The 24,526-nt window shown below is 42.8% G+C and overlaps 1 protein-coding gene across 1 annotated transcript in view; it reads right to left on the minus strand.

Annotated features, from left to right (window-relative positions):
• CNTNAP2 (contactin associated protein 2) overlaps nt 1–24,526 on the minus strand; it is a 1,643,672-nt gene that overhangs the window by 139,549 nt on the left and 1,479,597 nt on the right. The window lies entirely within an intron of this gene.

Consider the following 24,526-nt stretch of genomic DNA (forward strand, 5'->3'; position numbering starts at 1 on the left):
TTGTGTAACCAAAGCAAGAACAGAAGCTAACGTTTCTAATGTCAAAGCATGTTAAAGTGATCTCTGTATGCAAAAAGAGAAATCATTCCAATTCTGCCTTGTTACACTTTTTTTTTAATAGATAGTTTGCTAGATTTCAAAAGTTAGATGACATTTTGAGGACATTGTGAGGACATTTTCAAGCTCCTACCTCACGAGATACTACCAAAATATATGTATGTGTTCATGTACATGGCCCCAATCCAACAAAGCAACTAAGTACATGCTTAACATTAAGATGTCAGTAATCCAATTTATGTCATGGGACATCAGGGCCATGGTGTATATGCAAGTAGCCAGTCATATGCCTGCCCGGTCTTGCTCATGTGCATGCATACATTACTGCATGTATAACTTGGCTACTTTCAAACTTATGCACATAATTGCATCCATCTAGCTATGTTTATCTTTTTCTTTTTGTTTTAGGATAAAAAGAAATACAGTAATTGAAACTGAAGATTACAGCTGGGATTCATTTATTTGATATGGTTGGATAATATTTTCGCTCTATGGGGTATTTCCTCCGGTCCTCCCTAACAAACAGAAAGTGCAGTATGCACTGCTCCAGATGAGCCCTGTATCATCACTCACAGGACAACACTCTACTTCTTCCATGGATAGACTACTTGAACTATGCGTTCCTTCCACTACCACTCCCTGCTTTCCCAACAAGATGTAGCCAAGGGATCTGTGGGGATAGATTCCCTCACGCCTGAGTCAAACCTTGTGGTAGAAGGTGCACTCTTTGTTAAGTCATAAGAACATAACATAAGAACGGCCATACTGGGTCAGACCAAAGGTCCATCTAGCCCAGTATCCTGTCTTCCAACAGTGGCCAATGCCAGGTACCCTAGAGGGAATGAATAGAACAGGTAATCATCAAATGATCCATCCCCTGTTGCCCATTCCCAGCTTCTGGCGAACAGAGGCTAGGAACACCATCCCTGCCCATCCTGGCTAATAGCAATTGATGGACCTATCCTCCATGAACTTATCTAGTTCTTTTTTGAACCCTGTTATAGTCATGGCCTTCACAACATCCTCAGGCAAAGGTTGACTGTACATTGTGTGAAGAAATACTTCCTTTTGTTTGTTTTAAACCTGCTGCCTATTAATTTCATTTGGTGACCCCTAGTTGTTGTGTTATGAGAAGGAATAAATAACACTTCATTATTTACTTTCTCCACACCAGTCATGATTTTATAGACCTCTATCATATCCTCCCTTATTCGTCTCTTTTCCAAGCTGAAAAGTCCCAGTCTTATTAATCTCTCCTCATATGGAAGCCGTTCCGTACCCCCAATAATTTTTGTTGCCCTTTTCTGAACCTTTTCCAATTCCAATATATCTTTTTTGAGATGGGGTGACCACATCTGCACATAGTATTCAAGATGTGGGAGTATCATGGATTAACACAGAGGCAATATGATATTTTCTGTCTTACTATCTATCCCTTTCTTAATGATGCCCAACCTTCTGCTGGCTTTTTTGACTGCCGCTGCACATTGAGTGGATGTTTTGAGAGAACTATCCACAATGACTCCAAGATCTCTTTCTTGAATGGTAACAGCTAATTTAGACCTCATCATTTTATATGTATAGCTGGGATTATGTTTTCCAATGTGCTTTACTTTGCATTTATCAAAAGTCAGGCCAATGTACAGGAGGTCTCCCAGTCTAGGTCCAATTGCGGCCTCATGGTACTTCCTAATGTGAAGTTTTCACCCTTCCCACGGCAGATACTGTGCCTTGCCATGATGTGGGCTTCCCTGAAGCAGTATTGGTGGTTGTCACTGACTGAGAAGGAGCATGGACAGGAAGAACAAATTATGAAGCCTGGAGCCCTGGGAGTAGCCCAGTACCCAAAATGGGGTATTGGGGGGGGGCCTTCCCAGGTTGGGGAGGCTAACTAACTAACCAGCTAAAGATACAAACTATTAGATAAAACTTTAAATTTTAAAAAACTTCTAAAACTCTCTCTCTCTCTCGTCACAGATAAGGGAATAAAGCCAGTTTCTAACCCAGACAATGCAGCGATGGGAAGGAACAAGAGAGGAGGTCGGTCTGTCCTTCCCTTTATCTCCTTGGTTGGAATCAGGGGGTGAGCAAGGGCGCATGTATAGACCAACAGATGCTGCTTTCAAAATTCTCCGGCTCCAGGCTCATGAAGCATATGTGTAGCCACAGTGGAATACACACAGGGACCAGCACTCGAAGAGGAATGGTCGTTACACATTTAACATTGCCGTTTCACCTGTCAGCACTGGCTGAGTATTAGCGTAGCTTGTGCTCTGTATGTTTAATAGCTAAGGTTACTGGTAGTGCAGCATAGTTGAGACTCTGACTTGTTGTCATTTGAGGTGCTTATGAGACTCCATCAGCATTTAAATGGAATATAACTGGAATGGGATTTTGGTTTAAATACACTTGGGGACATTTCATTAGATCATTTTTTTCCTCTTCCAGTCCTTGTCCCTCTTCTTTTTCCATCTTTTTCTGTCCCTATGGAGGCTGGAGAATGAGTGTCTTTTAAAAAGAAAATAGGTTTAAAACATTGTAATGATTTGGGGGAAAGCTGTAGTTGGGGGAGGAGAAGGGGCTGGACATGGTGGCCAATACCTTTATAACAGAAGCAACACTTGTTTGGGATAACTAGTTTGGTTGTATCAGCTGGTCTTCAGTGAAAGTAACTCCTGGCTGGCATTACTGTGTACCAGGTTTAGGCAGATTGATTAGTTCCTGATCAGGTACTTTCTATGATTTCAACAGACATTTGAGTCATTTTATTATTGTGGAAGAGGCTATGCAAGAAATGGATGCTCATTAGTCTCAGGTCTACATTTTAAAAAGTGCCTGAGTTATGTGAACCAAATGGATAATTACACATACAACTTCATTTTCCTTCTGTAAAACTGTAACGGTTGTGGAGCTGCTTGCACCTCTGTCCCTTCTGGTCTCTCTGAGTGTATTCCCTCAGGTGCTAGACCTGTTTGAAATACAGTTCTCTCACTCACTGACTGGGGCCTGGGTAACACACCCCATCTATGCCCACCACTTATTACTGTGTAGGTGACTGAACACTGGGGATATCCCCATACGGTGATGAACAGCGGTCGAAATACATGTAGGTTTATTGAACAACTGGAACAACGCACAAGAGAAAATAATTTTACAGCAAAAAGCAGCCTTCATATCTATCTAGACTCATCTAATTTTCAGTACAAGCTAAGTTAGATGGGCTTCCCTCTTGAGTTCCAGGAACAGAATAGACCCGACCTACATTCTGCTAACAAGTCTGGGAGCTCTTAGGACTCAGCCTTGTCTTAGTTTGCCTTCCAGAGTGTCAGTCTCCCTCTGCCCCCCTCCCTTCTCCTTTCCCTTCCCCCAGAAACTCCTGTTTCTCAAAGTTGCACCCTCCCTGTGTGAGCCTGACCCTAATTTCCATGTTGCTGAAAGGCCCTTGCTACAGGCCCTAGGAAGGCCTTTTGCCTCAGACTAGTTTCTCCCAGCCAGCCAGACCAACTAAGATGATGCTTGCTTCATTGTTTGACCATTGATTCGTTCAGCTTTAATGTCTTGTGACTGTTGGGCAGTGTGCTGGAACTGTCTGCTCTCCCTGACACTCCAAAACACAGCCTCAGAAAATGTATACATAAAACATATTTTGGGGTACAGCTCTATATTAACCCACAAGCAACCCCACATCAACACTCACATGAAAAGAACTGCATGCATAAATGAGAGCAAATAAACTGTGCGCGGACCTGGGAAGGGAGACATCTGTTTACGACTTCAGGTAAATTTTCAACATAGCTGTGGCCCAGTCCAGCACCCATTGACTTAAATGGGAGCTGGATCAGTCCCTTTAATAAATAATAATAATAATAATAATAAAAAATAATAAATATCTAGCTCTTATATACATCTCAAAGAACTCTTAGCACTCAATCCTACAAGGCTCTTAGATCCTTATCCCCAATCCAGCAACACACTTAAGCATGTGTTTAATGTTAAGCATTTAAGTTGCCCCATTGACTAGTGCATAAGCTCTTTGTTACAGAGACTGTATTTTTATATTTATATATATGTGAATGTGTGCGTTGCTCAGTCCGCTGATCCCTCACTGGGGCCCATACTGCAATACAACTATAATAATTAAAATATTTATTAACAAACAATTACTGCAATGCAATTTATTCAGAGAAAACTGATGCTTCACATAGAGATTATTTTACAATGTTTTATTTAAAATTTTTATAGAAACCTGACAACAGTATATATACTGTAAATGCAGGCACCATGCAAAAAGTTGGGTAACTATTATACCCAAGTTAAATCTGTGACAGTTTAGATTTCCATATTGTAGTTTTCATTTTCCATTAATCAGTTATTTACATAAGTTTTGCTTCTTTCTGAGCATATTCTATTAGGTGATTGGGGAGGAGGGTATCACAATTTTTGTAGTAATGCTTGTAAGCTCTCTGGGGCAGGGTCTGTCTTTTTTTGTTCTGTAATTGTGTAGCACCTAATATGATAGGGTCCTGGGTCAAGACAGTTGCTCCTAGGTGTTACTGCAATGCAAATAATAATATTAATCCCCATGATTAGCTTTTTTGTTTTATTCAGTTTCGGTACTTTTAGTTACTTGCTTGTATATTATCAACATATCCATCTGCATTTCATGGCAGTAAAATCATGAGCCAAGTTATTGAACTCTGTCTGCTTTAGTGGAGAATCATGAGGTCAGTCATCAGGAAAGGCTTTTAACATTTTTGGAAACTCTGTGATTTGGTTCTCCACGGGACGCCTATGCACACTTAATGGAGTTAGAATGGATAAAAATAATGTAGTCTGAAAGGGGAAACCTACAACTTGAGAGAGGTGCTTTCAAATCCCACTATTAATATGATACTCTGGAAAAGAGAGAGAGATGCTAGCACACCAGAATCATGGCACACACAGTTTAGAAATGGGGTTCGGGGGAAGGAAAGGAAAACTACATCTATCTTGCAAAAAAACCCCAAAGGTATAGCAGAATTTATTTTGTTCTGCTCACCACCTGTAGTGAACCTTAGGTATCATTTCATGATCAAAAAAGGAGTTGCCTAAAGAAATCTTTAGCACAATTCCACTGTCTACACTTATTTATTATTGTGTATGTGTATTGTGGTGGTATCTAGAAGCCCCAGTCATGGACGAAAACCCCGGTGGTGCTAGGCATTGTACACAAAGACAGACCGTGTCCCAAAGAGCTAACAACTTAAGTAACTCAGTAAGTATATAAATCCACGACAGACATACATTTCTTTGGAATACTCTCTCACTCCCTCCTCTCTAAGGGCTGGTCCACACTAAGCCCCCAGTTCGAACTAAGATACACAACTTCAGCTACGTGAATAACGTAGCTGAAGTCGAAGTATCTTAGTTCGAACTTAAAGGTACTTACCGCAGGTCCACACGCGGCAGGCAAGACGTGATAAATCGATCCCAGAAGATCGATTGCTTGCCGCCGAACCAGCAGGTAAGTATAGACGTACCCTAATAGCTTAGGCTTGTTGACCTTATAGGCTTGCTTCAAGGACTACCTTTTTGAGTGAGCAGTAGAGGAGGGCTGAGGAAACGGGGGATTGGAATTTACATTTAGGGAAAAGTGGTGTGGGATGGATGCTTTAATCCAAATTCAGTTGACTGTTGGTTAATAAAAGATGTAGTTAGGACTTGGGGAAGGAGATGTGCTGCTGGCACTTTGATTGACCCTAGAACTTTTCTTTACTGTATTTTTCAGTTTATTGCCAGGATGCTCAGAGCTCTGGATGAGGGTTCTCTGATGTGGAGTTTTAAATTTAACTAAATGAAATAAAACAACCTCCCCTTTCTCCCTTAGTCTTGCTCCCCCAGAATTGATCTGTGCACTTCCTAATTTGCATAGGAGAGAGAGACTCTCTCTCCTATTTCTCAGTAAAGATGTAACCTTAGACAGAGTTTTGCAGTGCAGTCTCATAGTAAAAAAAAAAATTACTATTTTTACAAAATATGCTATACTACATTTCGCTAAGATGCCAGAGGCAGAGAGTTTAGTAGGATTCAAACAAGGATTAGAGAAAAGAAATTGTGGTGTCAGTTGTGTGTGCGTGCATGTGGCATTTGTTGATTAATTGTTATTACTTATTATTATTATTAGGGAAATAAACTTTTATGCTGCAGGACATAAGCCACTCACTGACAGGGGATATGAACAAAGTTGTCCTGGTGGGTTGTTCCATAATTACTCACTACATGGCTTCATATGAAATGCTGCTTGATTTAAATTTTCATGGGAGTTTTTACCTGAGTAAGAATCAAGAACAAAACACTGGAAATCCCAAGTAAAACCTGAATAAGGCCTTCAAGATTTTCCCCATGAATATGACAAATAAAATTCAACATTGAAGAGTGCAACTTGGAAAAAATAATCCTAACTACATATATACAATGATGGGTTCTAAATTAGCCGAAAGAGATCACCATAAATAGTTCTCTGAAAACTTCAGCTCAGTGTAGAGCAGCATTGGTCAAAAAGGCTAACAGGGTGTTATGAATTATTAGGAAGGGGCAGAAAATAAGACAGAAAATATCATAATGCCATTATATAAATCCATGGTGCACCCACACCTTGAATACTGTGTTCAGTTCTGGTCTCCCAAATCTCCAAAAGCATATAGTGAAACTGGAAAAGATTTCAGAGAAGGGCAACAAAGATGATCAATGATATCTAATGGATTCCATATTAGGAGACACTACAAAGATTAGGGCTGTTCAGCTTAGAAAAGAGACAACTAAGGTGGGCTGTGATAGAGGTCTATAAAATCATGAATAGTGTGGAAAAAGTGATCAGAGAAGTGTTATTTACCCTTTCCCAAAATACAGAAACCAAGGGTCACCCAACGAAATTAACAGGCAGCACGTTTAATAGAAACAAGAGAAAGTACTTTTTTCACACAATGTGAAACTCCTTGTCATGGGATGTTGTGATGTTTAACTGGGTTCAAAAAAGTACTAGGTAAGTTCATGGAAGATAGATCCTTCTATGGCTATTAGCCAAGGTGGTCAGGGTGCAACTCCATGCTCAGAGTAACCCTAAACCTCTGACTGCCAGCAGCCAGGATGGGAAGATAGGAATGGATCACTCCAGCTGCCCTCTTCTGTACACTCCGCCTGAAGCTCTGGGATTGACCTCTGTTGGAGACAGGGTATTGGGCTAGATGGACCCTTGGTTTGACCCACTATGGAAATTCTTATGTCCTTATGCTGATGTGAGGGTGCCAAAGTACCAGTATGTATAAATGTAACATACCTCTTGCATTCAGAGTGTAAAGATTGGTGCCCCTTTAAGACTGGTAGATCCATATGTTGATAACATGCAGTTATGGGCTTAGAGCAGTCAGCCCGTTAGCTTCTCCCTTGCAGTGACATTTACCAGCACTTTCTTAGCCAGCTCCTTTCTGTCTCTTCTTTCTTAGCATGATTGAAATTCATTCTCCAGCACCATCAATTTCCCTTTTACATTCAACTCCCATTGAAATGGAGAATGGCAATAGCAGAACTGTAAAAGACCTTAGTGCTTTTAGCTCTGCTAGGCAACAGCACTGGAGAACTAATGCTGCAAAGTCAGGCAGCCTTTATGTATTACAACAGACCAAAAACCTCCAGGGCCCTCATCTGCAGCAAAACAGATTTTATATCAAAATGATTATGTGAATAAAATGTAAGAATAGCCTCCTATTTCAGTGAAGATGGATGTGTGAATGGGAAACTGCTCTGTGCCACAAAGTAATGGATTGAGAGTATCCATACAATTATGCTCAACAAATCAAGTTTTTTCCTTCTGTTCTTTCATTCTGGGAAAATAGGAATATACACATGTACTATAAAACACTGCCACCATTACTCACATGAAGTAGTAGTAACTTATTCTGCAGGAATTTCACTGGAACCCATCACAAAGAGAAGCACTATTCAGTGAGAGAAAGGGTGGGAGAATGCAGCCTGAACTGAGGCATGTGACATGACAGCTGATTTAAAGTGAGATGGCAATGGTCTGATTAACTGGGTATGCAACAGCAAAAAATTAAAATTAAATATTATAAAACAAGACCGACAACCACCTTGTCAATGCACCAGAGAACATAATTCCAAAAGTCAAAAGATGAATGAATTATTGTTGGATTACAGCAAAGGCAGCCATTCAAGCTTATATTACTCCCCCCCATCCCCCTCTCCCTCCCAGAAAAACAACAATGGTCCGGTGGCACCTTAAAGACTAACAGATTTATTTGGGAATAAGCTTTTGTGGGTAAAAAACCTCACTTCTTCAGATGCATGGAATGAAAATTACAGGTGCAGGCATTATATAATGACACATGGAGAGCAGGGAGTTACCTCACAAGTGGAGAACCAGTGTTGACAGGGCCAATTCAATCAGGGTGGATGTAGTCCACTCCCAATAACAGATGAGGAGGTGTCAATTCCAGGAGAGGCAAAGCTGCTTTTGTAATAAGCCAGCCACTCCCAGTCCCTATTCAAGCCCAGATTAATGGTGTTAAATTTGCAAATGAATTTTAGTTCTGCTGTTTCTCTTTGAAGTCTGTTTCTGAAGTTTTTTTGTTCAAGAATAGTTACTTTTAAATCTGTTATAGAATGTCCAGGGAGATTGAAGTGTTCACCTAATGGCTTTTGTATGTTACCATTCCTGATATCCAATTTGTGTTCATTTATTCTTTTATGTAGGGACTGTCCATTTTGGCCAATGTACATGGCAGAGGGGCATTGCTGGCACATGATGGCATATATAACATTAGTAGATGTGCAGGTGAATGTGCCCTTGATGGTGTGACTGATGTGGTTAGAACATAAGAACGGCCGTACCGAGTCAGACCAAAGGTTCATCTAGCCCAGTATCCTGTCTATCGACAGTGGCCAATGCCAGGTGCCCCAGAGGGAGTGAACCTAACAGGCAATGATCAAGTGATCTCTCTCCTGCCATCCATCTCCACCCTCTGACAAACAGAGGCTAGGGACACCATTCCTTACCCATCCTGGCTAATAGCCATTAATGGACTTAACCACCATGAATTTATCTAGTTCTCTTTTAAATTCTGTTATAGTCCTAGCCTTCACAGCCTCCTCAGGTAAGGAGTTCCACAAGTTGACTGCGCGCTGCGTGAAGAAGAACTTCCTATTATTTCTTTTAAACCTGCTGCCTATTAATTTCATTTGGTGACCCCTAGTTCTTGTATTATGGGAATAAGTAAATAACTTTTCCTTATCCACTTTCTCCACATCACTCATGATTCTATATACCTCTATCATATCCCCCTTTAGTCTCTTTTCCAAGCTGAAATGTCCTAGCCTCTTTAATCTCTCCTTATATGGGACCTGTTCTAAACCCCTAATCATTTTAGTTGCCCTTTTCTGAACCTTTTCTAGTGCCAGTATATCTTTTTTGAGATGAGGAGACCACATCTGTACGCAGTATTGGAGATGTGGGCGTGCCATTGATTTACATAAGGGCAATAATATATTCTCAGTCTTATTCTCTATCCCCTTTTTAATGATCCCTAACATCCTGTTTGCTTTTTTAACGCCTCTGCACACTGCGTGGACATCTTCAGAGAACTATCCACGATGACTCCAAGGTCTTTTTCCTGACTCATTGTAGCTAAATTAGACCCCATCATACAGTGGCGTAGCCAGGTTTTAAGAGCAGGGGGAACAAACATAAAAAAGGCGCCCCCCCTTGGCTCCTCCTCCAGCTACTCCGCGCGCACCCAGCTCCTCTCCCACGCACCCCTCCATCTCATCCCTCCTGCCATTGTCCCTGGCCAGCCCTTCCCCCGCCCCTTTGCTGCTGGTGCCCGGTGCCCGCCGGGCCGGGGCTCGCAGCTCGGCAGGCTGAGCAGCAAGAGGCCACCTGTCCGCCTGAGCCCGGCTGCGCTCCTCGCCCCTGCTCCAGCAGCCGGGCTGTTGCCATCAATTATTAATCGGTTCCTAGCAGCTGCAGCGGGGAACGGGAGCAGCCGTGATAAAGGAGGGCGGCAGGGAGGGTGGGCAGGAGGAGGGGAGTGTGTGTGCGAGCTGCACCTGGCTCACAGAGGCCAGCGACTGCCTGTGGAGCAGAGCCGGCAGCAGCGGCATGTTTGGAGAGCTGAGGGTCCCCCTCGTCACCATGTCCCCACTCTGTGCAGCGGTCGCCTCACAGGGAAGGGCTGCTGTCCCAGAGGACACGGGAGGATGAGGTGGAGGCCGTGCCCACTCCCACCGCTCCTCCGGCCGAGCCCCCTCCCCTCTCTCCTCCTCCGCCCCCTCCCCTGCGGCTGTTTGGCTAGGCTCAGTGCTGCCGGCTGCCCCGCTGAGAATGGCCCAGCTCATTGCACCCGCGGCGGGGCCCCCGCCACGGCTGCGCTAAGCTGGGCCATTCTCAGCGGAGCAGCCAGCAGCACTGAGCCCAGCCAAATGGAGCTTTTCCCTCCAGGCTGCTGCCGGGGCGCCCAGCCTCCTCCCCCCTTGCTGCTTCTTCCCCGGCCGCTGGCCCCCATATTGCTGGGTGGCACGCGCCCAGCCCAGCCCCGCTGCTGCACATGCTCCCCCGGGCCCGGCCCGAGCGCTCTTGACCCGAACGGGCCCAGCAGCGCAGCCCGTCCCCGATCTCTACCTGGCCGCCTGGCGTGCTCCTCTGGACGCACCCGCCACGCCCCCCATGGCTCCTCCTGCCGTGCTGCCCTTCAGAGTGGAGCGGGCCCCACCCGCTGGCGTCATATAAGGTAACCCCTAAGGCGTCGCTTTTGAAAAATGTGCTGAGGGGAAGCGGCTGCTTCCCCTGAACCCCCTTAGCTATGCTACTGCCATCATATTGTATGTATACTTGGGGTTATTTTTTCCAATGTGCATTACTTTACATTTATCCACATTAAATTTCATTTGCCATTTTGTTGCCCAATCACTTAGTTTTGTGAGATCTTTTTGAAGTTCTTCACAGTTTGCTTTGGTCTTAACTATCTTGAGCAGTTTAGTATCATCTGCAAACTTTGTCACCTCACTGTTTACCCCTTTCTCCAGATCATTTATGAATAAGTTGAATAGGATTGGTCCGAGGACTGACCCTTGGGGAACACCACTAGTTACCCCTCTCCATTTTGAGAATTTACCATTAATTCCTACCCTTTGTTCCCTGTCTTTTAACCAGTTCTCAATCCATGAAATGACCTTCCCTTTTATCCCATGACAGCTTAATTTACGTAAGAGCCTTTGGTGAGGGACCTTGTCAAAGGCTTTCTGGAAATCAAAGTACACTATGTCCACTGGATCCCCCTTGTCCACATGTTTGTTGACCCCTTCAAAGAACTCTAGTAGATTAGTAAGACACGATTTCCCTTTACAGAAACCATGTTGACTATTGCTCAACAGTTTATGTTTTTCTATGTGTCTGACAATTTTATTCTTAACTATTGTTTCGACTAATTTGTCCGGTACCGACGTTAGACTTACCGGTCTGTAATTGCTGGGATCACCTCTAGAGCCCTTTTTAAATATTGGTGTTACATTAGCTAACTTCCAGTCATTGGGTACAAAAGCCGATTTAAAGGACAGGTTACAAACCTTAGTTAATAGTTCTGCAACTTCACAATTGAGTTCTTTCAGAACTCTTGGGTGAATGCCATCTGGTCCCGGTGACTTGTTAATGTTGAGTTTATCAATTAATTCCAAAACCTCCTCTAGTGACACTTCAATCTGTGACAGTTCCTTAGATTTGTCACCTACAAAAGTCAGCTCAGGTTTGGGAATCTCCCTAACATCCTCAGCCGTGAAGACTGAAGCAAAGAATCCATTTAGTTTCTCCGCAATGACTTTATCGTCTTTAAGCGCTCCTTTTGTATCTCAATCATCAAGGGGCCCCACTGGTTGTTTAGCAGGCTTCCTGCTTCTGATGTACTTAAAAAACATTTTGTTATTACCTTTGGAGTTTTTGGCTAGGCGTTCTTCAAACTCCTCTTTAGCTTTTCTTATTACATTCTTGCACTTAATTTGGCAGTGTTTATACTCCTTTCTATTTGCCTCACTAGGATTTGACTTCCACTTTTTAAAGGAAGTCTTTTTATCTCTCACTGCTTCTTTTACATGGTTGTTAAGCCGTGGTGGCTCTTTTTTAGTTCTTTTACTGTGTTTCTTAATTTGGGATATACATTGAAGTTGGGCCTCTTTTAAGGTGTCTTTAAAAAGCTTCCATGCAGCTTGCAGGGATTTCACTTTATTCACTGTACCTTTTAACTTCTGTTTAACTAATCCCCTCATTTTTGCATAGTTCCCCCTTTTGAAATTAAATGCCACAGCGTTGGGCTGTTGAGATGTTCTTCTCATCACAGGGATGTTGAACGCTATTGTATTATGGTCACTATTTCCAAGCGGTCCTGTTATAGTTACCTCTGGACCAGCTTCTGCGCTCCACTCAGGACTAAATCTAGAGATGCCTCTCCCCTTGTGGGTTCCCGTACCAGCTGCTCCATGAAGCAGTCATTTAAAGTATCGAGAAATTTCATCTCTGCATTTCGTCCTGAAGTGAAATGTTCCCAGTCAATATGGGGATAATTAAAATCCCCCACTATTATTGAGTTCTTAATTTTGATAGCCTCTCTAATTTCCCTTAGCATTTCATCATGACTATCACTGTCTGGTCAGGTGGTCAATGATAGATCCCTAACGTTATATTCTTATTAGAGCATGAAATTTCTATCCATAGAGATTCTATGGAACATGTGGATTCACTTAAGATTTTTACTTCATTTGATTCTACATTTTCTTTCACATATAGTGCCACTCTCCCCCCGCACGACCTGTTCTGTCCTTCCGATATATTTTGTACCCCGGAATGATTGTATCCCATTGATTGCTCTCAGTCCACTAGGTTTCTGTGATGCCTATTATATCAATATCCTCCTTTATCACGAGGCACTCTAGTTCACACATCTTATTATTTAGGCTTCTAGCATTTGTGTACAAGCACTTTAAAAACTTGTCACTGTTTATTTGTCTGCCCTTTTCTGATGTGTCAGATTCTTTTTTATGTGAATGTTTATCATCTGATCTGGCCCTTACATTATCCTCCTCCATCCTCTGCTCCTGACTATAACCTGGAGATTCTCTATCATTAGACTCTCCCCTAAGAGAAGTCTCTGTCCGATCCACATGCTCCTCTGCAGCAGTTGGCTTTCCTCCATCTCCTAGTTTAAAAACTGCTCTACAACCTTTTTAATGTTTAGTGCAAGTAGTCTGGTTCCACTTTGATTTAGGTGGAGCCCATCTCTCCTGTATAGGCTCCCCACATCCCAAAAGTTTCCCACATTAATGAATGTAAACCCCTCCTCTCTACACCATCATCTCATCCACGTCTCATCCATCTGGCCCTGCGCGTGGAACTGGGAGCATTTCTGAGAATGCCACCATAGAGGTCCTGGATTTCAGTCTCTTCCCTAGCAGCCTAAATTTGGCCTCCAGGACATCTCTCCTATCCTTCCCTCTGTCATTGACACCTACATGTACCATGACCACAGGCTCCTCCCCAGCACTACACATAAGTCTGTCTGGATACCTCGAGAGATCTGCAACCTTCGCACCAGGCAGGCAAGTCACCATACGGTTCTCCCAGTCACCACAAACCCAGCTATCTACATTTCTAATGATTGAATCTCCCATTACTAACACCTGCCTTTTCCTAGCAACTGGAGTTCTCTCCCCCGGAGAGGTAACCTCAGTGCGAGAGGCAACCCCAGCACCATCTGGAAGGAAGGTCCCAACTATGGGAAGGTTTCCCTCTGCTCCCATTAACTGCTCTGTTTCCCTGGGCCTTTCATCCTCCTCAACAGTGCGGGGCTGTCTGACCAGAGATGGGACAATTCTACCATGTCCCGGAAAGCCTCATCAACATACCTTTCTGCCTCTCTTAGCTCCTCCACCCTGGCCTCCAAAGTCTGTACATGGTCTCTGAGGGCCAGAAGCTCCTTGCACCGAATGCACACATATGCCACCCGCCCACAGGGCAGGTAATCATACATGCTGCACTCAGTGCAATAAACTGGATAGCCCCCACTCTGCAGCTGGGCTTCTGCCTGCATTGTCTCCTAGTTAATGAAAGGGTTGTTTAAGAAGTTTTGAATGTAGTTTGGTTTATTGGTTTTAAGAGGAATAAAGGGAAACAGATAGAACAGGCAAGGGACCCTCACTCCCTTCCCACTCCCCTTCCAAACTCCCTTGCAAAACTCCCTGTTAGCAGTCCCTAGTCGCTTGTGCACTGCTTTATAAAGCCCTGGCCTGTGTGAATGCCCCGCCCACTGATTAAGGCTCAGCCAATTACCAGAGGCTTCTAGCTTTTCAGACTGATGTGGTTGGGTCCTCTGATGGTGTCGCTAGAGTAGGTTGTAGATCGTTGATACTGTGCTGGAGAGGTTTTAGATGGGGGCTGTCCATATGATGAAGATGTCATCAACGTAGCACAAGTAGAGGAGGGGTGCTAGGGGCATCTTCATCATATGGACCCACGGAAAGGAAGCCCTTGAAGAATTCCATCTGGATTTCAACAATTTCCACCCCACCATCAACCTCAGCCTGGACCCGTCCACACAAGAGATCCACTTCCTGGACACTAAAGTGCAAATAAGTGATGGTCACATAAACACCACCCTATATTGGAAACCTACTGATCGCTATACTTACCTACATGCCTCCAGCTTCCATCCAGGACACACCACACGATCCATTGTCTACAGCCAAGCCCCAAGATAAAACCGAATTTGCTCCAATCCCTTAGACAGAGACAAACACCTACAAGATCTTTATCAAGCATTCGTAAAACTACAATACCCACCTGGGGAAGTGAGGAAACAGATTGACAGAGTGAGATGGGTACCCAGAAATCACCTACTACAGGATCGGCCCAACAAGGAAAATAACAGAACACCACTGACCATCACATATGTCCCCCAGCTAAAACCTCTCCAGCACATTATCAACGATCTACAACCTATCCTGGAAAATGATCCCGCACTCTCACAGACCTTGGGAGACAGGCCAGTCCTCGCTTACAGACTAACCCCCAAGCTGAAGCAAATACTCACCAGCAACTACACACCACACCACAGAAACACCAACCCAGGAACCAATCCCTGTAGCAAACCTCGTTGCCTATTCTGTCCCCATATCTACTCTAGCGACATTATCAGAGGACCCAACCACATCAGCCACACGATCAAGGGCTCATTCACCTGCACGTCTATGCCCCTCTGCCATGTACATTGGCCAAACCGGACAGTCCCTACATAAAAGAATAAATGGACACAAATTGGACATCAGGAATGGTAACATACAAAAGCCATTAGGTGAACACTTCAATCTCCCTGGACATTCTATAACAGATTTAAAAGTAACTATTCTTGAACAAAAAAACTTCAGAAACAGACTTCAAAGAGAAACAGCAGAACTAAAATTAATTTGCAAATTTAACACCATTAATTTGGGCTTGAATAGGGACTGGGAGTGGCTGGCTTATTACAAAAGCAGCTTTGCCTCTCCTGGAATTGACACCTCCTCATCTATTATTGGGAGTGGACTACATCCACCCTGATCGAATTGGCCCTGTCAACACTGGTTCTCCACTTGTGAGGTAACTCCCTTCTCTTCATGTGTCACTATATAATGCCTGAATCAGTACTTTGCACTCCATGCATCTGAAGAAGTGAGGTTTTTTTACCCACAAAAGCTTATGCCCAAATAAATCTGTTAGTCTTTAAGGTGCCACCGGACTCCTTGTTGTTTTTGTGGATACAGACTAACATGGCTACCTCCTGATACTTGACACCTCTCCCCCCCCAGAAAAGTCTATATAAGATTTCCATTTTCAAGATAAAAACAACCCTACTTCTTTAGGCTAAGTAACAAATGGTTGCAAGTCTAAAATAAAATCTGCTGAGAATATCTATACCTCTAAAGTATCGGAGGGGTAGCCGTGTGAGTCTGAATCTGTAAAAAGCAACAGTGGGTCCTGTGGCACCTTTAAGACTAACAGAAGTATTGGAGCATAAGCTTTCGTGGGTGAATGGCCACTTCATCAGACGCAAGTAGTCTTGCGTCTGATGAAGTGGGCATTCACCCATGAAAGCTTATGCTCCAATACTTCTGTTAGTCTTAAAGGTGCCACAGGACCCACTGTTGCTTTATATCTCTAAAGATGAGTTTAGATTTTAAAAATGGAAAAGTTAGCACAGTAGCGGCGTGTGTGACATTGCAAGCAATTCAGATTTTAGAGAGAATAAATGACAAGCATAATTTAGTTTTTGAAAACAGTTCTCTGAATAGTCCTGTGCAATTCCAGAGTGCTGTAGCAGTGTAGCATAATGCATTTAGACCTCTTTCTGCTAAAACGGGCTCCTTCTAAAGGACAGGAGCTGTTAAAATTCAGAGAGATTAATGGAATCAGCCTGACATTCCACTTTCATCAGACTTTATTGGAAGTTCGTAAGGATTTATCATTGCGAGAACAGAAGGTCATCAGTATATCCAGATGTAGATGAATAAACATCAACTACATCTGGTACAGCAGAGCTGTAATTTTATTAGTAATTATAAGCCTCTTTGCTTTCCACACTGTTTTCCCCATCCAATATAATCCTTGTAGGTTTGTTTTCTGAAAGTTCAGTGAGCACTTCCTCGCTAAAGGCTGATCCTGAGAGGTGCCAATCACCTCCTGTAAGTTCCTGAGTGCCTTCAATTCCCATTAACTTCAATAACAAGCTCTCCTTCAATGTGATGCCAATGTTTCTCAACTTGGATCTGGTAGGACAACCTCTACAGGTGAGAGGATGATTCCATCTCAAGGCACATTCAGTCCTGTCTCTCTCTCTCGTTGCTGACAATGCCAACAGCATGCCTATTATTGTCAATTTTGGTGGTGGTTTCTGTGAACTGAACATTTGTCTCTTGGGAATTGAAATGAGGCTGAGCGCAGCAGACTCCTTATTACAAAGAGCACCACACAGGCTTTAGGTAGTAACTAACTTTTGGTTACTACAAATAAAGCTGGATTTAACCCGATAACCCCAAGATGAAAGGCTCTATATCCCATTACCCTGTGCCACCTGGTACCCCAGATTCTACCATCACAGATGAAGGATAAGTCAACTTCACTAACATTTTTACATTAACATTAGAGTGAACCAACATGTCTCCCTCAATATTGGGAGACGTTTTGGAAGCAGACAAGTTATCAAGTGGCATAAGACATGTGATGTTGATCAATGGCTATAGTCACAGAGGCCAGTGTTTGTATTACTCTGTCAATCATCACATTTGCTGAGTCAAAGGAAAGTGCAATCACATTTGTCAATGAAATGTTTGAGTCAACGACAAGTGAACTCAGTGATGCAGAAAGGCTTCCAGCACTTGCAGTGTTACTCACAAATCCATTTAGAAAATCATTTTTCACAAGTCATGCCTCGTGGTCACACCATATAATCACGATGCACCCCTTGTCATGGCTGGCATCATCACTTTCATCCATCAGAACGGTGGAAGGTCCTGATCTGGCATGGTTCAAAAATGACTGGGTGTAATGTGCTGATGGAGCTTTAATGATGCATGTGAGCTGGTGAGCTTTCACAGGAAAATTCTTTTGCAAATAACTGAACCTGCAAACATCAGCCTGATGATCTCTGTGCTATGATCAGCATTGTGAGTAAGATTCCCCATTGTGATGCAGTCATGGTGAACTTTAAGCACAGGAAACAGCTGCTTTCCGAAAGCTTATTGCTTAATAAAAAGGTTCAGATTCTCCACTGACTTGCACCTGTGTAGTCCTTTTATAGCTGCGCAAAGTGATTGTAAGATGCTACCATTCTGATTTGGAAATGTTGCACTCCCACGCTGCACAGATTTAAATGACCCCATGAGGTGAAAGGTGAGGGGGAATCAGGACAATCACATCAAAAGAAAACAAATAGTCATAATGGGCCAGATCCTCAGCGGTACTGGATTACACTCAACATAGCTGAAGTGAACTGTAGGGAAAGAATGCGCTCAGTCACTTTTCTGTTTCTCATGTCGTTGGCTGATAGTCCAAACAGCCTTCAACATAGCTAAGAACAGCCATACCATCCAAAGCACTGGCCGAGGATCAGGTGGAACACCATGTGACATCACCCTCTCCTGCCCTTTCTCTTTGTTTGCTTTTTGTGTGGAGGGAATGGGGACCAGTGATATTCAGCTCTATGTCACAAAATAATTTTCCTCTGTTAGGACCATTCTCAGTTGCCTTTTGAGGGCGGCTTTCCAGCTGTTTTGTGTTGCCTCAAAGTAGCTGGAGACAGGGCAAGGATCTGGCCAAACTATCTCACACACACCAGGCACTATCACTGATTGGCTAATATCTCAGAGTTTCTGAATTTTCCCAAAGAAATTGGCGATCGGGTTTAAAATAAGTATTTACCGATATTCTGCTGCAACTGACGTGATTTAGTCTTGAGGTGCCACATTATTTATTCTTCAGGTCATGAATGCCAGGATTACCTATTGTATAACAAAGATCTTCATTGCAGATCTTCCAATAGGTATTTCCCTCTGAAGCCTGGCTCATTGATTCACTTCAATCTGGATTAAATTTATGCTGAGAAAATTTAGGTCCCAGGACACAATAGAGTCATCTTCTTCTGCACTATTATGGGATTTGTTTTCCAAAGATGTAGGATCTTATTGGCTTAGTGGGACCATGGCCCTAAGGTATTATTTGATATTATTTCGCACAGTATTTCTTTTACTAATACAAAGTTATATTGCTCCTTTGCGGGTTCACAATACTAAACTTTTAATGCTTCCTTTGCTCATGTCCCCAACCCCAAATCCACAAAGAGGTGTAAAACAGATAACGTCTATGTTACACATACCAAAAAAAAAAAAAGAGGGTAAAGTTATGGTTTTCATTCCCCACTACGTTACTCCAATTTTACAATGTTGTAAATATATTGTAATTCCACTACTCCATGATACTAACCATCAACATGTTGACACCCTGAGGACCTAAGTTATGGCAACCTCTTGCCCTATAGGTGCACTGTGCCTGGGATCACTGCAGAGCTGCATGCTATGGCCCTTTACATGCCCCTCCCATCACCATCCCTGCTTTAGCAAGTTCCCTACACCCAGGCTTGCAAAGAGGTCCTTAGGAAGCAGCTTTATGGCTGACTTCTGCACTGCCTGTGTCAGAGGGCACCTCTCAGGCTGCATATAGGGCTTATAGGTGCTCTTTGCATCACTCTGGCCCTTTTACCCAGCATACTGGATCTCATTCCAGATCTCCAGCACTAATGCCTCTGTTCCCTAGAATCCAAAAATTCTGGCTCTCTGCAACTGCCCATTACATATAAGAAAGTACCCATTTCACTCTTATATTCAGGACAGTAGGCAAAAGAAAAAGAAAATGCAACACTGAGACAAGGCATGCTGTCCATAAAGCTGAAGAACAATGGTAGAGCGATGAATTCTGCAAAAGACTTGCTTTGTTTCAGAGTTTTTGTTGTTTTGGGTTTTTTGCAGGGAAAGGATAGTGCCTTTTTTTAGATTTAAAATGACTTCTTGAAGTCAATGTGAGTTTGGCTGGGAATACGATAGAATCCACAGTGGGTCTACTTTAGACTAAAGTAGACTTAGACTAAAGTCTAGCATCTGGGTTGTGTTTTGGGGTCTGTATTATGGTGCTGTATCAACAGCAACATTTTCATTTTCAGACACAGGTCACTCTGAGCACTACAGTCCCAATTCTGCCATGAGCTCTCCACCGATGGACCTCCGTGCCACGTGTAGCAGCACCTACATTCTCACTTTTCTGAGCACTTAGATACCTCTTCAGCTAGGTATTTATGTATGTGCTTAAAGTTTGGAACATGCTTAATTCACTGAATGTGACTATGAAGCTATCAACAAAAATAAACTAAAAACTAAATCACAAGAGAGTGTAAATAAATCTCCCTTCCATTCTGATGATGAGCTTCAACAGTGAACAAGAAATTATACTCATCTATTTTTAAGGTATTCTTGTGACAAAGAAGTAATGTAATTGGCCCCTTAACTGCACTGGCTTTAATGGAGTTGCACACACTTACTCCAACTCTGAATCTGGCCTGATGTCTTTGACATTATTGTTATCATAGGAATAGAGACATCTTTCATAGAGATAGGCAAATGGTTTAGGAAAAAAATAGTAATCAGCCAAAACTTTTTAAGATTCAAAAAATGTTGATAAAGCAGTGTTGGCAATCTAAAGAATCTAAAAATCATTAGTCAGGTTTAAAAATGGATGTGATTTAAAAAAAATAAATTTGAAGTTATTTTTCTTTGTCTTCTGTTTTTTGGGCACTTGGGCAACATGCATCTACAAGTTTTTCTCTCCAAATACAATGGCTAGAAATGTCCTTTAAAAAAAAAAAAGAAAATCTAACCTGAGAGTCTCATCTAGTCTTATGATTGTGAGAACTGGGGCTGTAAGAAGCATGCCTAATTTCATACACTTCTGATAAAATCACAAGGCTTGCCAATCACATTTTCTGAAAAGTCCTTTAGAATTTCCGAAAGATTAAACCGATTGGCGTTTACAGAAATTTAATAAGGATCTATGGAAGTTCTCTAAAATAACCTGTAATAAAAGCAATAAAAAAATGGAAGCAATTGTGAACTAGGGGTCTCAAAACAAACAAGACACAAAATTGGTTTCCTTGCTCTTATCTTACTTTTCAAAAGTTTAGAAATTATTGTACCAAAAAGTCATCCTTAAATTCAGTACAGTAAAGGAATGTTTCAAATGAAATATAAAGGCAAAGAGAGGAGAGAAAAAACAGCATTTCAGACAGTTTATATTGTGTGACACAGATCTGGGAAAGCATGGGAAATTCACAGCTAAGAAGATCAAATTTCCACAATAACTTGTGAAGATCTTTACTTTAAAAGGAAGGATGGTCTATGATTAAGGCACTGGGCAAGGATTCAAGAGATCTCAATTCAGTCACTGGTACTGCCACTGTCTTAATGCAATTAATTGTAACCACATGCAGTGAATTACAGTACAAAATTGTGACATTAGACTGCCACTTATTGGGGCAGGGACTTTCTTTTTGTGTTTGTACTACGCCTAGCAAGGTAGGGCCCTGAACTCAGTTGGTGTGCTGAGCATATTAATAAACTAATTCATATGCATAGGAAGGGTCACAGTCCCAGGAAGTAGGGGTCAGACATCTTGCAGACTGAGAGCAAGGCACTGACTGCATACAGTGCAGCAATCAGCCACACATCTACCACTAGCAACTATGTCAGAAATGCCATAGGCACTGACTCCATGAATGCTCTAGCCCTGAAGCACCCACGGAAAAAGGTTAGTGGGTGCTTAGCACCCAGCTCCCACAGCGCCTCCTGCTGAACAACTCCTCCCTTTCCCTCCCAGTGCCTCCCGCCCACTGCGATCAGCTGTTCTGCAGCGTGTAAGAGGCTCTGGGGAAAGGGGGACGAGCGGGGATGGGGCACTCTCGGGGGAGGGGTGGAACTGGGTGGGAAGAGGCAGGGTGGGGCTAGGGCTTTGGGGGAAGGGGTGGAGTGGGGGCTGGGCCTGGGGCTGATGACCCCAGGGAAAGAAGGAAGCTGGCGCCTGTGATAAATGTTAACATAAAAGTTCTTTGTTTAAAACAGTGAGACCTGTATGTGCTACCATAATACACATGATAATTATTTTCCATAGCTCTATCTCCTAACACGTTATCCAAATGCACTTTTTGTTGTGTGAATTTGTTAAAAAGAATTTGGGCCATTCCAAGAAGTGGGTGTAGTGGTGTTAACACATAGCTAGCTGTTTGAAGAGCAGATGTATGAAGATCTAACAACACTTAAAAAGCTAAGATGAAAAACATCTAGCTACCGTCTAAGAACCAAATGTTTCTTCTTAGTGCTTTGTAACCCTGCAGGAGCGTAATTATCTCATGATGACCAAGATGCCCGTCATGTCACATTGCTTGATTATGACATTTATTTCCACTTTAGATATAAATAAATTTAATAATAAACCATTTTGATCACTGGAGACTGCTAGTGAATTTCACTTTGCAACTGCTGTGACATCGAGTTCATTCTAACGTTTGTGATCTTACACTACCCAAAGCAGAAGATTCTGTAAGGCTCTGTTTATCATAAGAACAGAAAACTTTATCGTGACAGTCTTAAACATTTTAAAGGGGAACACCACAGTCATTCTTGTACTCAGTGATGCTAAGTCAGATGTTCTTGTTGACCGTTAGACCAAAGGGCCTACTGTCAGGTGAACCAAAATGGGAGCGAGCTTTAAGAATAATTTGTAATAATAATGTTAAGATGTGTAACCAAGAGTGGCAAATATAGTTTATTGAGAGTGGGAAGATTAGTTGTTTAACATTTAGCATAATATCCTATTTGTCTGACCCAGTGTTTTAACTGCAAGATGCAATAATCGTATTAGTATGGAAAGTTTGGATATTGCAATATGTACCTATAAATTTGTAGCATGTATCAAACAAAGGGGCTATGAGTCACACGTAAAAAAGGGGAAGTTATAAGTGATAAAAGAGCTAATCTAGGTAGTCTTGTTTGGGGGAATTGATTTTGGAACTGCTCATGTCATTAGCGGCAAGCTCTCGTTCCCACAAAGACCAGGTGTCATATGCAAATATCTTTATCTTTGTGTGCTGTTTCAATAAAGGCAATTAAACTTGACTATTCCCATCTCACTATTTTATTGTTACTGGCTAACCAGTTTTACATATAAAGATTACAGAATTCAGACTATGCAAAAGAATAGTGGCTTGTTTCATGTTACATTTGGTCTAAACAAGAGAAATGGCTTGGCAAAGCTGCAAAGAACATGGGCTGCTTGTCAATGAAAGGAGGCTTTGATCTGTGGAATCTTTCTTCCACTGCCAGAGGGAGGATTTCTGACTGACACTGGAGTTTGCAATTTCATTCACCAGGAAAAGCTGGACTTTGTCAATGGAAGATATCGTTATGGTAGTGAGACAAATAGACACTTACCTACTTTGTGTTTAGGAACATAGGACTGGAAGGAACCTCCTGCGGTCATCGAGTCCTGTCCCCAGCTATCATAGGCAACCCTTTCATATAATCCCTTTCATAAATTTAACAAGCTTCATCTTAAAACTAGTTAGGTTGTTTGTCCAAACTACCCCTACTGGGAGGCTGTTCCAGAACCTCAACTGCTCTGATGGTCAGAAACTTTAATTTCCAGCCTGAATGTATTCATGGCCAGTATATATCCATTTATTCTTGTGCCAATTGTGTACTTTACCTTAAATAGCTCTTCTTTCTTCCTGGTGATTATCCCCCCTGATGTATTTATAGACAGCAATCATATCCTAAGCATATTTGACCAGTGGTGGGCAACCTGTGGCTCGCAGGCCGCACGTGGTCTGTCAGGGTAATCCGCTGGCGGTCAGCGAGACAGTTTGTTTACATTGACCGTCCGCAGGCATGGCTGCCTGTAGCTCCCAGAGGCCGCAGTTCACCGTTCCCGGACAATGGGAGCTGTGGGGGGCCATGCCTGCGGACGGTCACTGTAAATACTGTCTCGCAGCCCGCCAGCGGATTAGCCTGATGGGCTGCAGGTTGCCCATCACTGTATTTGACTGAGCTGGTATCATAAAGGCCTCAAATCTACAATATACAAAGTCCTGGGTGAAACCTTGGTCCCAGGGAAGTTAATGAGAGGTTTTCCACTGATTTCACTAATATGACTCTGGACTTGTTGGGAGGGAATATCTATTTACAGCAGCTCACTGTTATCCTCTGGAAGTCTTTTGGACAGGAAATCCCCTGCAGGCCAGGAGGAAATGTAAGGCTCTAAGAGTGTATTCATTGTCTAAAATGCACTTTGGCACCTTAAGGCTGAGCTTTTCACTCAGATTCAGCCTTCAGATTGGTTACTCTAAAGGTAAAGGAAAATGAAGGGTATTTCACTTGTCACTGGAGTTCTCTGAGATGGCTCCACATAGTCACACTTAATGAGCCAACCAGTGCATTACCCATAAGCGGGAATATGCAGAGCCAGTCAAAGAACTATACAATCTTGTCTTCCCTCCTCAGTCAGTGAGCAGACTGCCTCTCAGCTGCCTGTAGTCAATATCTGCACTCCCACACACCGTTTGTTTCAGGCCTACCCATTAAAGCAGCAGTTTTCAACCTTTTTTCATTTACAGATCCCTAAAAAAATTCAGATGGAGGTGCAGACCCCTTAGGAAATCTTAAGCATAGTCTGTGGATCCCCAGAGGTCCACAGACCACAGGTTGAAAACCACCGTATTAAAGCCAAAGATGAGGAATCTGGGCTTCTGGATTACAACCTTGGCTGTGCCATTGAATTGCTATATGACTTTGGGTAAGGCTGAAT

The sequence above is a fragment of the Malaclemys terrapin genome, chromosome 2, assembly GCF_027887155.1.
Source record: "Malaclemys terrapin pileata isolate rMalTer1 chromosome 2, rMalTer1.hap1, whole genome shotgun sequence".
Lineage (NCBI taxonomy): Eukaryota > Metazoa > Chordata > Testudines > Emydidae > Malaclemys > Malaclemys terrapin.